Source organism: Argopecten irradians, chromosome 4, assembly GCF_041381155.1.
Source record: "Argopecten irradians isolate NY chromosome 4, Ai_NY, whole genome shotgun sequence".
Classification (NCBI taxonomy): Eukaryota; Metazoa; Mollusca; class Bivalvia; order Pectinida; family Pectinidae; genus Argopecten; species Argopecten irradians.
Window position 1 is genome coordinate 41,456,260 of NC_091137.1, and position 15,065 is coordinate 41,471,324.

The 15,065-nt window shown below is 36.1% G+C and overlaps 1 pseudogene; it reads right to left on the bottom strand.

Moving 5' to 3' along the window:
- Window positions 1-15,065, bottom strand: part of LOC138321699 (uncharacterized) — a 32,489-nt pseudogene that overhangs the window by 13,036 nt on the left and 4,388 nt on the right.

The window sequence follows — 15,065 nt, forward strand, 5'->3', positions numbered from 1 at the left end:
CGTTTTGATTCGATTTCGTTTGCGTTCGTTTGCGTTTTGATTCGTTTTGGCTTTCGTTCGTTTTCGTTTGCGTGCGTTTGCGTTCCAATTCGTTTACCGGATGTTATTCATTGATATTTGATTAAGAATGGTTGACTGCGCATGTGTTGGCTAAACTAAAAGTGGAGTCAAATGACGGTGTAGGCCGATAAATTTACGTGTTCAAAACAATGTAGCAAACATACACAAATATTTTTTTTAATCCTTTTGTATCTAGACATTAATTACATTTAGTACGTGTAACGTACACACATTGTTTGATAGTAAGGATCATTTGTATACCTTTCTGCAAGGACTTGTATAGCACTAGCTATACACGTGCATGTGCTACAGGGGGACAGGTACAATGTACACTTGTAACACCCGCGGGGCTCGATAAAGTGGACTGAAGGATTACAGACAGGTGTGAACTCACACCACAGGACGCCGTACTGCTGGTCATAACTCATGTCATCACTGGTGCATGCATTATAAAAAAAATATATCCGACTCATCACTGTTAGCATTGAATCACGTTATTTTCTAGTGATACACACTATTCTAATAATAAAATAACACAATTAATAATATCTCAACCATCGCTTAATACAGTATTTAAAACGAATACTTTTTTTTACATATTTTATGTAAAATTAAACGTACCGAAGTCAATAGATATCAAATCATAATTGACATATATATATATACATAATCGTCCAACACGAACTGACAGTTGATACATTCAACTGCATCTTTGTATTTACACGTATTCGTCATTGATATAATTGATCATGTATATATATATATTATTGATATGCTGATGTAACAAAACACATGAGGAATAAATTAAAATCACCATAGACCTGGTTTTCTGTAATGACTAGAATAACACAACATTGTTGTTTTCGTTGTATGCTTTGGTACAATTGTACATGTACAGGGTCACGTATTATATATCGTTGCCTACACAAACATGTGAGGGGCCGTGCGCGTCTGAGGTTATCAGTGAGCCATTGTTCATGGGTGACTGCACTTGACCAGGTGTGATACAAGTTGACACAAAATCAAAATATGCCGCTGTCAAATAACAAATGGTATAAATGACAGCAGGTAAATCGAGAGGGGGAGTGGGGATGGGGAGGGGTAGGGTGTTGTGTTGTCCGTGAATTATAAAGCAAATATATATAAGACCTCCCAATGGGTCGGGTAAATGCTACAGGTGAGTGTCCACATTGATATCTATATAACAGGTCCGGGGACCTCCTCTGGAGTCATATGTATACATGTAATACATAACTACCTAACCGCTAGACCTAGTGTTTATACTTGCAGTAGTCAAACGTACATGTACACATGTACACAATACCTACATGTACACTAAAATAAGAAATTCTTCTGAAGTGTTTTCTTTTCTGAAACTGATAATTTCTATAAAACAATATGTGTGACGAATTCAGAGCAGACTTATAGATACTAGCATTAATTGAAGACTATTTGTACACATGCATGTTTTATAATTATTTTTAAAATCTCGCTTTATAAGTTAAAAAATGTATTGATGCTTGGATATATATGCGTAATCACATACTTATTGGTAATATATTTATAACAATTGTATATTTTCTAAGACACGATATATTTTTCATAATGATAAATCGTACTAAATCAAAATTGCGAACGTAAAATAGATATCGCTTTCAGAATCCGGATCACTAAGCTACCGTAGTCCTGATCGACATTTATGATTGCATTCTGGTCTTCCGGTCACGCTTTCACTTCGTTTACGTTTTTCGTTTTTCGTTTGCGTTTTTCGTTTTGCGTTTAGTGCTTGACGAAACGCGTTTTTCGTTTTACGCTATTCGTTTTTCGTTTGCGTTTTTCGTTTTTCGTTTGCGTTTTCGTTCGTTTTCGTTTAACATTTCGTTTGCGTTTTGCGTTTCGCGCTCGTTTCGAGGGAATGTTACACGCATTAAGTACTGTAAGAATTCATTTAAAGATTTTAGCCTTTTTGACCACTGTGACCTTGAATGAAAGTCAAGGTCATTCACTTCAACTTCAACTTTATAGCCATTCATCCCAGCATGCTACAGGCCAAATATCCGTACCTTGGGTCTTTCCTTTGAATGAAAAAGTTTCTCTAGGCGGACTGCCGAGAACCTGCAAAATACTACCATTATTCAAGGCTGTATTGTGGTCGTTGTATGTCACATTTCCAAAAATCAGAAATACGGTTTTCTTCAGAATTACAAGGACTATTTATGTGTAGAGTTTCAGATTGTTAAGTTTATCAGTTATTTCACTAGGACGAATTTAACAGAAACCAGTGGTCAAAATGACGATTTTTGCCTGTTTGACCTAAAAAATATCACCTTTAATGAATTTTCGTTGCTGACACGATTAATTCAATCGATAGATCACGCTGAGATTAACTAACATTAAAGATTTCAGCAAAATATATCGGTTAGTTTCCTTATTACCCAAATCGCGAAAAATAAGCGGGTTGATAGGTTTATTTAGCCGTGTTAACATTTCGTTCTAGAACGAAAACTCTGTTGTAACAGAGTTGTCGTTCTATCTCTCCATTTCATACTGGCAATTTGATATTCAAACTCCAAAATAATGCATAAAAAAATGAAAATAGAATGAACTTTAAAAGTGAAACATTATTTATGGGACAACCTTTACGATAACGTGATAAAATGAGATTTGTTAATGTGGGCATAAAAACACACTTATGCTTTATGCTATTTCCTGAAGTAAATATTGAAAAAACCTAAAATGGTATGAAGAAATATGATCAGTCGCTTATATATTTTTCGCCAATTTGAAAACTAATTTGGTATGTGTATCAACAACACGGAATAAATGGCTTTTATGAAAACGACATACACGTATATACAACGTCAGATTCGCTAAAAAATGTGACATTAGAGTAGATACCTACCCACAAGACGCTAAATAGCTTTTCAAGAGACTATGTTTAAAGGGTATGTACTGTTTAGTTTTAATATTTGATTTTAAACATTCAGTTTAAAGCCCCAAAGGTGTTACAAACGTATTTAAACAAAATACGCGTTAAATGATCTACATTGTATATAAACAATAAAACATTGATATTTTTGTTGTCACAAATTGGGTTTTACTTACGTATTGTACGCTAAGTGGCAACAATTGCTCTTCTTGAAAATGTGGCCAGACTGTCTTCATTTTCCCGATGATTTCACTCCTGTGGACTTTTCGTTCTTTTACTTTAATTTGGTCCCATTTGTTAACGATGAATAACATTTTTGTTGTGTCAAAAGAAGGAATTTTGCCCTCTTCATGTAGCCGTTTAATTTCATCAATGATGAGAACACCCTTTCAAAATATCAAAAAAACAATGTATCAAGCATATTATCCTCTTTAAGAACACATTATTTTCGTTGCAATATATGACAATGGAAAGAGGGATTTTGTCTCTGCTTTTCTCTTGTTTTCCCTCTTCCTTTCAAATATCGAATGTTTATTGGGAAACTTCACATTAAGTTCCTTAGCAGATACAGTCACTTCAATAGTGTTTCTCACAGGAAAAAGAACACGATGCTTGGTTTAGAAAAGGGCACCTTGACCGCGATAAATGACCCTCAGAGAGACACCAAGATTATACTTATATCGACGACATCCATTACAAGGGAAAACTTTAATATTGTCTTGTTGTTTATCTAATTCTGGTTCAACTTGATATAATTTATGCTAAGTAATATCAAGACATCTATTCAATCCTTCAGGGAATTACTGCCAGGGCTTAATATGGGACGAAAATTGTTTTGCAAAATGAAAGCTGCCGATCATATGATCATGACTGTTTGTGATTCGCAAGAAAAAACATTTATATTAATTATTTATTTCGGATTAGTATACAATTTCAGGATCTCTTAATCACGTTTATAAAAAATGGCAACAGTATCATATTTTTAGAACATTGGTGTGAATTCATTTAAAAAAATAATAAAAATAAAAATATTTATAGTAAATGAATTTAAATAAATCAAATACAAAAGAAAGACCTGTTACACCTACCATTTACTTTTGCCCATGAACCAATTTAACAAAACCCAGGTGCATTTTGTAGTAATGCGACTGTGAACCTGTAAGATATCTTTAAAAATTCAAAAGGCCCCAGGGGCATTAGTCCGCTAAATCTGCCTATATTATTAGGCTTTTTTTAATTTTTTTTTGTTTTTTTTTTGCCTAATATATAGTCAGCTCGCGGTACCTCTTAAAAATGTGAAATCGTAGGCCAGATTTGGCCTACGCTACGTCAGCGGCATATTTCTAATATATCGTCCATGCAATGCCGGGAAAACGTACACATACCTTTATATTAGGATCTTATGTACTCCTTTGCCCCCATGTTACATCCCATTTATGAAATTAAACAACTGTGTACAATGAAATACTTCCGAGACCCTTCTATTTCACACATTTGTAATGGCCGCCGTATACACATTTAGTAGAGCAAACGGCAGCCAATCAACTTCGCTTCCGGTTTTATTTTTAAAAAACCACGTGTAGTTGAAAGATAAACAAAATTCTACCGTGTATATGCTACATGTAGATGCGGTACCAGCAATAGTCGTGTTCAATTTGAATATTTGACAACATGTCGTGTATGTCGACCATGATTTTACTTTAAAAACTCTAACTGGCTAGCATTTTGTTTATCTATGACAGGTAAAGTTGTCAACTGAAAGGTAACTTACCGTAGGATAGTTTTATGAAGAAAAATGATATATCCTTATATTGCTCATATAATGATAAATCAAAGGATGCAAAGTATTATATTTCTAGTAAAGGGACATGAACCTTAAGGTAGCTCTATACTTTTGGGAAAACCATGTCATTTTTTTTCTAACAGTTATTATTTTCTTGCATTTTTCATGCAGATTTCAAATCTGTATAGAAAATGGGTATTCTTGAACTACTTTTTGAGATACAGTCAAACCTCGATGTATCGAAGTTCAAGGGACCGTCAGAGAAACTTCGAAACATCGAGACTTCGAATTATTCGTGGTTGAAATAAGACCGATGTTTTTTTTACCATGACCAACTGTGTACATGTCGTCTCCGTTCCGTAAACTTTATCATCATTGTATTTACCACAAGCAAAATAAAATAAAAACGAAAGTATGCAATTAATCACATGTATTGCTATCGTTAGCAATACATACGTTATATTATAAACAAGACTTACGTGTACTAGGCCTAACCCATGTACAAGTGTTCGTTTGGTGACTATTTAAGCGATGGTTAATATTACGGAATGAATATAAAAACGGAAAACACGTTGTAAAAACGAAACTAAAAAGGAGGAACCGAAAGCGCTACAACACCTACAAAATACTTCGATTTAGAATGATCGATTTGCTCCAATATTTTATGCCAAAGTTGTGCAAATGTAACAGTTTTGAGTATGAGTTACTAAAGAATGTGGCTCGCTTTTTACCGTTCCGTAAATTCTACAAACCGCTCACACCAATGGCGGCGGCGAACATCAAAAACGACTAACCGTATCTTTGCCGTACTAATGATTTAATAACGCAGCTTGTAAAAACACAAGCATCGGGTATCGGCCGGATTAGTGATATTGATTATCTGGATGATATCAAGCTAGCAACACAAGCTGTCATAATCCCTATTGTCCGGCGAAGGGCCGTCGCGAGACAGCTAGGTGTGACAGCATGCCGCGGGGTATGGGCGAACACCTGATCTGTACAGGTAATTTTTTATTCGAATCATCGAGTGTCAGTTACCTATGATTCTATAACAAATGGTCCATGAAAAAAGTTCGATACATCGAGAACTTCGATTCATAAAACTTCGATTCATACATGGGTTAGTTAGTAATGTTATATAGTGAAGAAATTCGGGACCAGACATAAAGTTCGATACAGCGAGAAATTCGATTCATCGAAATTCGAATCATCGAGGTTTGACTGATTTGAGTTTGAAATATACCATCCGTACACATTTGCTGGCCGAAAATAGAAAAATTCTTGAAATATGTTTTCCGGAATATTAGGGTGAATGTAGTCTCAATCCTGGTGATGTTTTGTCCTTAATTTCTAACGATAGAACAATATAAAAAACTATTGTATTTTTACAAATGCTTAGTAATTTTTCGTTATTACCGAGGACCGTTTCTATACGTAATTAACATGTTTTGCCATATTTTCGCCCCTGAAAAATCGATGAATAGGCAAAAAAGGAAATGAAAATCATTGTCAATTTTACATAAGTTTTATATGATATACCCAAGGTAATATATTTTTTCAAATATTATATAAAACATGGGGTCCTCGATCAAATTTTAACAATTTTGTAAGCTTGAAGTTTGTAACTCACAACCCTAACCCAATTTCATCCAGGGTCATATTTGACTATCTTTTTAAAATCATGCAATAAAAAAAAACATTACACATCAGGTCATTCGTTTTTGTGTTATCGTATCTGGTTAACGTCTGCTTATTTTTTTTTCTCCAAATTTTGTGTTTTTTTCATGAAATCCGTAGGCGATTTTTTTAAGAATTCCGGAAGTTCGGTCCGGACGGGTCCCCTCTTATCATTTATAGCGACGAACGTTACATCCGGTGTTTGAAAATCCATCCCCATTTACGACAGGGACCGCAAAAACCTCAGAGATATCATCTAATATTCATTTCATTGCTTTTATTTGATTTATCTAATGATTTTAAACATTCGATATTATATGTAGACAATTTTCACCTATTGAAAAAAAATATCCAAGTGGAATGTCGTAGCGTATCGGAAACCTAGACTGGTTCCCGCCTCAGTTACCTCCCTTGCGTACGCTTCACTGAGGACCGGTAGCGGGTAGCCATCTTGAGTGGGAATTCCAACTCCAGAGTAGTGCGCATCATTTCTGAGCATGATATGTCATCATGGAGACGGCTACTTCCGTTAAGAGAAAATAACGTCATTAACGTCGTTCCTATGAACACTCTAAACTCTGTTAGCACGAAATGATTTCAAAACTTAAGATCTTATTTAATTTTGTTTATATATCGTTCAAATAAATTATTTATTCTTTACGTTAAGATCCGTCGCTTCGTGCGTAAAGGGGTTTCCCACGCCTAAAAAAAGTGATGCCAGCGAACCGGATATGTAGATTGACCAATCAAAAAAATCATCATGGTTACCCGCTACCGGTAGACTGGTTCCCGCCTCAGTTACCTCCCTTGCGTACGCTTCACTGAGGACCGGTAGCGGGTAGCCATCTTGAGTGGGAATTCCAACTCCAGAGTAGTGCGCATCATTTCTGAGCATGATATGTCATCATGGAGACGGCTACTTCCGTTAAGAGAAAATAACGTCATTAACGTCGTTCCTATGAACACTCTAAACTCTGTTAGCACGAAATGATTTCAAAACTTAAGATCTTATTTAATTTTGTTTATATATCGTTCAAATAAATTATTTATTCTTTACGTTAAGTTCCGTCGCTTCGTGCGTAAAGGGGTTTCCCACGTCTAAAAAAAGTGGTACCAGCGAACCGGATATGTAGATTGACCAATCAAAAAAATCATCATGGTTACCCGCTACCGGTCCCTAGTGAGCGGAGCGCAGCCTGGCGGAGAGTAGAGAACTAAGGGAAGGGAACCAGTCTACCGGTCCCTAGTGAGCGGAGCGCAGCCTGGCGGAGAGTAGAGAACTAAGGGAAGGGAACCAGTCTAATCGGAAACCATTCTGGAATTCGAAACAACTTCGGCAGCTTCCGGTTTCGCGTCATATGAACTGGCGCGGTTTTCAAAAGTATGGACCTTCCATAAATAAGTTGTTCTGTATGCTTAGATATGTTTTTCACATGTTTATTGAATATTTTAATACCGTGATTGGTTATCTAAAACGACAGGAAAACGTGGGGAATACCTACCCCAAAAATGATGAAAATAGACCGTCATATTCTATTTTTGGAACACGAAAGCTGGCCGAAAGCGAGGTTATTTTGAACAACAAACTTGGTGACATGACAAGGAATTAGTTTTCCAAATTTTAAGATTATTTTCTAATTTACGATGGTTGACAAATGAAGTTTAAGCCATATTTGTTAATGTTTGTTAAAAAACAATTTGTATTTAGCGTAAGAATGATAAGTCAAAAGTCAAACATTCGACAGGGCACCGCGAAGGAAGGTTCTTGACTTATTGCACATAATTATGTACATCACGCAAGTATAAAGTGGGAAGTTGTTCCCGTCTTTTGTATTTCGGCGATCCATTTATATTTACCTACTTTCCCAATAGCGCACGTTACTGACTCTTGACGTACTCTGTTTTCTATCGGAATTCTTTTTTTGTTTTGTTTTTTGGTTTGTTTAGTTTTACGTCCTATTAACAGCCAGGGTCATGTAAGGACGTGCCAGGTTTGTTGGTGGAGGAAAGCCGGAGTACCCGGAGAAAAACCACCGGCCAGCGGTCAGTACCTGGCAACTGCCCCACATGGGATTCGAACCCGCATCCCAGAGGTGGAGGGCTTGTGGTAATATGTCGGGACATCTTAACCACTCGGCCACCGCGGCCCCTATCGGAGTTCGTTTGCGTTCGCTTTACGCACGTTTTTAACCCACCATTTTGTTTACATTCATTTAATTTGCGTAGTGCATTGTGGGAGGTAACTAAAGTTCAACACTACTCATTCGACCGGTCCGATTAAAAATACAGAAAGATGGAATTTCCATTATAATTATTTTATTTGACACATTTGCACAATAACTGATATATATTACTTAGTAAGGTATCTGACACGCCTTAAATATGTATTTTACTCAAATTTACATGGCTTTTTTAGGTTCCCTTTAACGTTACATGTTTTCATTAATAGAATGAATTCTTGATAATTTTGGGCGCTGAAACGTTATTATTTAGTGCATTTAAGAAAACAATAATTTAAAACCCAAAACGGCTATTAGAAGATTTTTAAGCCAAACAGAGTTTTAACGAAAGTATTTCACATGCTTCCAGTTCTTGTACACCGAAAAAAGCAATGATAATCATGTTTTCATGTCAGACATTTATCGATAATAAATAGTTCGAACTTAACTCACCCTGTCGTCAGCGATCCCGAGGGACACTGTAGTGTTGAGAATAAAGATGATCCCTATAGCTTTGGGAAGGTACTTCACCAGTGACCTCGTCAAGCGTTTATTTTCACCGAATCCAGGTGTGTCTACAAGGCAAATATTGTCCTGAAATATTAAGAGTCGACAATGTTAAACACAGGTATAGGCTCATCTTTATAAAAAATATTTCATTTTAAGCCAATGGAAATCTGATATACAAATACATGTGTCCACCAAGAAATATGTACTGAGACACTCAACTCATTCTCACCTAAAGATAAGTTTTAGCACTTCTTAAGTATTTAATAACTAGAATATAAATAGTTTTGAAATATAAAAAGTCAAAGAAATATAAACACATATTGTATCAAAACCATTTCAATCGTCTTTTTATCGGGTAAACGTCAACGTAATATGTTAACTTATTTGGATTTCCGATTACGATGATCATACGGACAAAGTTCAGCACGCGCGTGGAGCACGAGCTTGGGGTCAAAGATGATTGGACAATTGTCCAATTTGACAGCACAGGTTTAATATTAATTTGCAAATGACGTTTTACATAATAATAATAATAATAATACATATTTTTATTAACGAGTCGAACATTTTACAACTTCAGGTTTATTACGTGAATACGTTCTACGCGTGCAGACTGTATTGTACTGGGTAAGACAGAGAAATCGTAGCCTCACCGGAAGTGCCGATGGGTAGATTACAGTATGTTCGTGTTGTGTCTGTTAATAATATTGGTGAACATTTTCCATCTTTATAATGTTATCCTACTGTAGCATGCTGGCAAAGACACAGAACAAGCACAAACCACCCAGTCACACTGACAGCAACATCGGAAAACCCAGCTGTCCTACGCCTTTTTGCTGAGCGCTCAGCAAGACTATAATATAACGTGTCTCAACCAGGGACAGAACCCAGGGTCTTTCCCACATGGGTGAACGCTCAACTAAAGGCCAAAAGTTAGGTGGTGTCAAGGGAGACGTATGGAAAAATGAAAGTAAACGCCCTACATGTAGGGTCAATTTTCTAAGCTTGGTCAGAAGTAATAGCGTTGTTTATTCTATGCAGAAAATGCTTATTTTCAGGTTTCGATCGACACGGGTATAAAACTAGCAAAATGAAATATGTAATGTAGTGGAGAATATGTTCACTCAAAGAATGACATTTTCAGTGAATGTGTATGATTGCTGAAAATATTATGATAACCAGATAGTAATAAAAATGAGTACTATGTTCTACCTCTAATAAAGTACTAGGTACAAAGATCTCAATACATCTGTCAGAGGCATTTTCACAATTGCCTTTATTCACCAGGTCCTGTACTTTCTCTTGGAACTCCTCATCAGATAATGCATCTGCGCTTATGATTTGGGGCTCGCACGAGTTAGAGCCATCAAACGAGCTGACGTGTGCTTCAAGGTTCGGACCTTGCTTAATGCAACACATGCAGTGTGTACAGGGACGTGCTAACTCTGGTAGACGTTTCTTCCGATCAGTAGATTAAGGAAGCTGCTTTTCCCAGCGCTGCTTTCTCCTTAAACAGTGAAATGTAAACACAATAAGATGCTTTCAACTCTCACTATCAAATAAAAAAATGTTATTATACGTCTATAAGGAATCTTATATCTAAGATTATACAGGGGCGTAGGAAGCGGGGGGGGGGGCAGGGGGGCAACTGCCCCCCGTTCCCCAGGACGGGGGGGCAAACATGTCTTTTTGCCCCCCCCCCCCTCCCATTTTCGCCGACTGTAATGTTCTAAAAATGCAAATTTGAAAGAAAAAAAGAGTCCTCCTGCACAATTTTCGTACTTCATTCTAAAAAAAATTCCGCTGCACGGCGCATTTCCACATAATGTTCAAACCTTTAATAGTAGTAATTCAATACACATGAACTACACTAAAAATGTCCATTAAGGGATTCTACGTTCTGCATTTGTATTTCAAAAATGTCTCTTAAAAGATTACTTTGTTTATATGTCTTAGCAAGACAATTAATTCATTATTATTTTGAGTTACAAAACAATGTGCCGATGGTGTGAAGCCGGTATGTTCAGATCGAGCAGGGATGCACAATGATATGACGACACAATTATCACAATTATCATTTTTAAATGCAGGTTACTTTAAATCGAAAAATTACCATGGTAAGAACGCTTTAATATCATTAAAATACATCGTTAAACATTCTAAAATCATAATTTTTTTCCCGGGGGAGACCCCCGGACCCCCCAAACTCCAAAATCTCGCGCCTTCGGACGCTCGCAAATTCATCAAAATGCATTGTAAAACTCATCTTAGCCATTCTAAATCGTAATATTTTTTTTCCCGGGAAAGACCCCCATAACACCAAAATCTCGCACTTTCGGGCGCTCGCAAAATCATCAAAATACACTGTAAAATTCATCTCAGCCATTCTAAATCGTAATATTTTTCCCGGGGTCGACCCCAGACCCCAAAATCTCGCGCCTTCGGCGCTCACACGCTAATTTGGCCAGTTTTCGTTAATTTCCTTTTAGCGACCCCACTGTCTATAAATGTGTACAAGGATTATATTTAATGATATATGAAAAAAGTATATAAAGTATATATGGTTGTGTGTTGAATTAATCTCCTCCTGTAGGTGCGGCGGCGGCGGGGGGGGGGGGGGTTACAAAATACCCCCCCCCCCCCCCCCCCCCCCCCCCCCCCCCCCCCCCCCCCCCTTTACCCCCCCCCCCCCCCACCCCCCCCCCCCCCCATTAACGTTTCATCTTCCTACGCCACTGTTATATATTGATAAATTATAGCGTGATTGAGAACTTCCAATACGGTCGTTTTCATTTGCTATTATTATACTTCAAGCGAGAATCTTGTATTCTGATTGGTCGAGAGATATTTGGCATTTAACACTGTCACATGGCAGTTAACATTAGAACAATAGGAGAAAATAGACACGCTCGTTGCAACCACCTAGCAAATCATGATAGTGTATTTTCGACAGTGGAAAATAACCATCCGAAAAAGTTGAGCATTTCGTTTCTTTTTCGACGCTATCTTGGTTTCTTAAGCGACGCTTACAAATCTGGTTTAAATGAATTTATAAATAGTTTTGCCAAATTAGTCTGTCGATCATTGTCATTTTTTTCAAATTAAGTCCGGAGCTTTCCATTTACACATTTCCGCTTACCATCCAAACATTTATATGTTGATTTTTATTTATACCCGTGATTAGGTGAACGGAAGACATGCAATTACAAGCGTCTTCATGACGTTGCTAATATTGTAAACTAAAGACGGGACGAAACCAAAATTCATTGACATTGATAAAGACAAACTACTACATTTTTACTGAATGCTTATTGTGAGTATTCTTCTTTTACACTGCAATGATTGTAAGCGTTACAGTATGGAGGCTGATATGTTATTTTACTGCCGACGGGTTTTCGACTTGGCTAAAATGATATTCAAAAGATTGCAAATAGCTGGTTTTTCTAGGCTTTAGATATTATAAAAATAAATACTACCTGCATAATATATTTAGAGGGTGACAGTGATATCATATCCAGTGACGCTCTAATGGAGGTAGTATTTATATAATGTTACCCACTATAACTAAAGTGTAAACTGCAATTCATTGAAAAGAGTTTAATCATTTATTAGATTAATCCAATCACGTATCATATTACATGATAATTTCCTAAAGAAAAAAGGAAGCAAGAAAAAAAAAACCACCCGGAAAATTGAGGAGGTTTGAGAAAAAATAAAGAATATTTTTAAACATATACCACGACGATTTGTTCCTTTTTAGTATGAAGCCCTTGAAACAGTAGAGGTTTCAGAGAAAATGCAGTAGGGACATCAAATAAACTCTATATCATGTAAAAATGTATATTAATCTGTTTTCAGAGTTTTAACTAGCCATTAAAATGCTATAGTGTGATAACTATTGCTTTTACGTTAATATCGTCTTTGTCTACGTTTTTTGTTGTATTGCTTTACTCTCATTTCAAAGGTATGGCAATAAACTACCGATAACAAGAATCGGACGATTCGACTTCTTTCAAGTCCGTTATTCCTTGTTTCACATGTTCAAAAAAAATCAGGATCGTGCTGTAGGACAAGTCCCCTGACTAATGTGTTGTCCTCTACACAAGTTTTGACGTCGTTGTAAACGTCGACAAGTAGTTCGCAGTCACTGTCATCTTTGGCAAGTAAAAGTTTCAGCTTTTCCTGAAACTAAACATAACACGAAATTAAAGACATGTACATTCTAAGCATACTGAAATGGTTTATTTAGACGACGTAGTATTCCTAAAGGTTGAATGAATGTTTTGATGTTTATTGTTTGATGAATTTTGTTTTCTTAAAGTAAACAATAATCTTTACATCTGTTTACAAGTGTTATTTAAAGATAATGTAATTGGCTTACCTGCGTCCTTGTGATTGCTTCCTGAGCCATGTTTACAGTCCCATTCGGTTTTTGCATGTCTGTCTGTTCTTACAGCTTACAAATAAAAAGGATCATCTAAAACAGACAATAATCACATAACATGGGTACTACATGTACTATTTGATAACAGTAAAAACAGTTTTCATTAATAGAGAGTAATTTTAGGAAATAACAAAGGGTTTTTATTATGAAAGGTATTGATTGTCTTTTCAGTGTAAAAGCTCCAACCGATTTTCCATTTTTTTATGCACACAAGTTTCTTTATTAATTTATTTACGTCTTAGTTACAAACAAACTAATATAGGAGCGCCAATTTGCATTTTTTAAATAGAAAAACTGAAATACTCGACAAAAAGCCACCAACCGATACAAAAAATAAATCATTTCTCTGCCATGATTGGCTAATGGAATCATATAAAGTGTTATTATTGGTGGCTTCCTTACTGACAAAATATGGAATACATACCTACCATATGCAATGAACAGCACTTTGGTAATGTACTTTGTTATAAAATGTTGTATCGACGGATAAAATTGAGTATGCTGTCTATATTTGGAATGGACCGCGAAAACGCGAACCGGTCCACAAAACAAAGACTTTACAATATATTTAGATATGCTCTGATTTTCCACTATTTTCCTTAGCTATACATGGTCACGTGACGTTCAATATATAGCATATTGACTCGGTGTTTTCATTTTAGACGTCAATATACCTTCAGTGACGGCATTACCCAAACGTTGAGTTCTTCAGGGTGACGTCCTGCAGTCATCGTTCTTCCTGTAATTAATGTATAAATATTAAATAATTATTTGGACATTTGTCAAAGGAACTACATATCTAATATAGAAATGAATGACCTTTGATTCGGTTTGTATGGTATTATAACGCCATATGGACCTCAAAAATGTATTTTAAGGATTGAATCTGGCTTTGGTCGATTTCATGGGGGGGGTGATGGATTGAGTTGCTCTTGAAAACAATTTGAATGTAACTGTGAAGCAGTTCATGTTGAATTTGTTTCAAAAGTAGGTCTAGATATGTCTCGATGATATAAGGATACCCCAAGTTCATACCAAGTTCATACCCCAAGTTCATGAGCAAATGAAAACCGGATTTTTAAGTTTTTTCATTGAGTCTAACCTCAGTGAAAATTAGAATATATAATTGATACATTATTACACGGTATCTACATGAACCAACATTGGCGTCCTGAACATTATCTTACGTGTGAAACAAAAGTGATTTTATGAAGTTTTTACATTTTTGGAAGAAATAATAAGATTGTTTTGGACGGTAATTCAACAGAATTCATAACTTTTCAATTAAAACAGCAATCGCAATGCTCTGCAAAGAACCATGTATTTTTGATATCGCGTATTGTTTATCTTAAAGTGCATTACATAATGCATTAACATTTGTATAGGAAAAACACAGTATTTGATAAACTTTCCTTCTGGTACGGTAGAATTTGTTCTGTGACA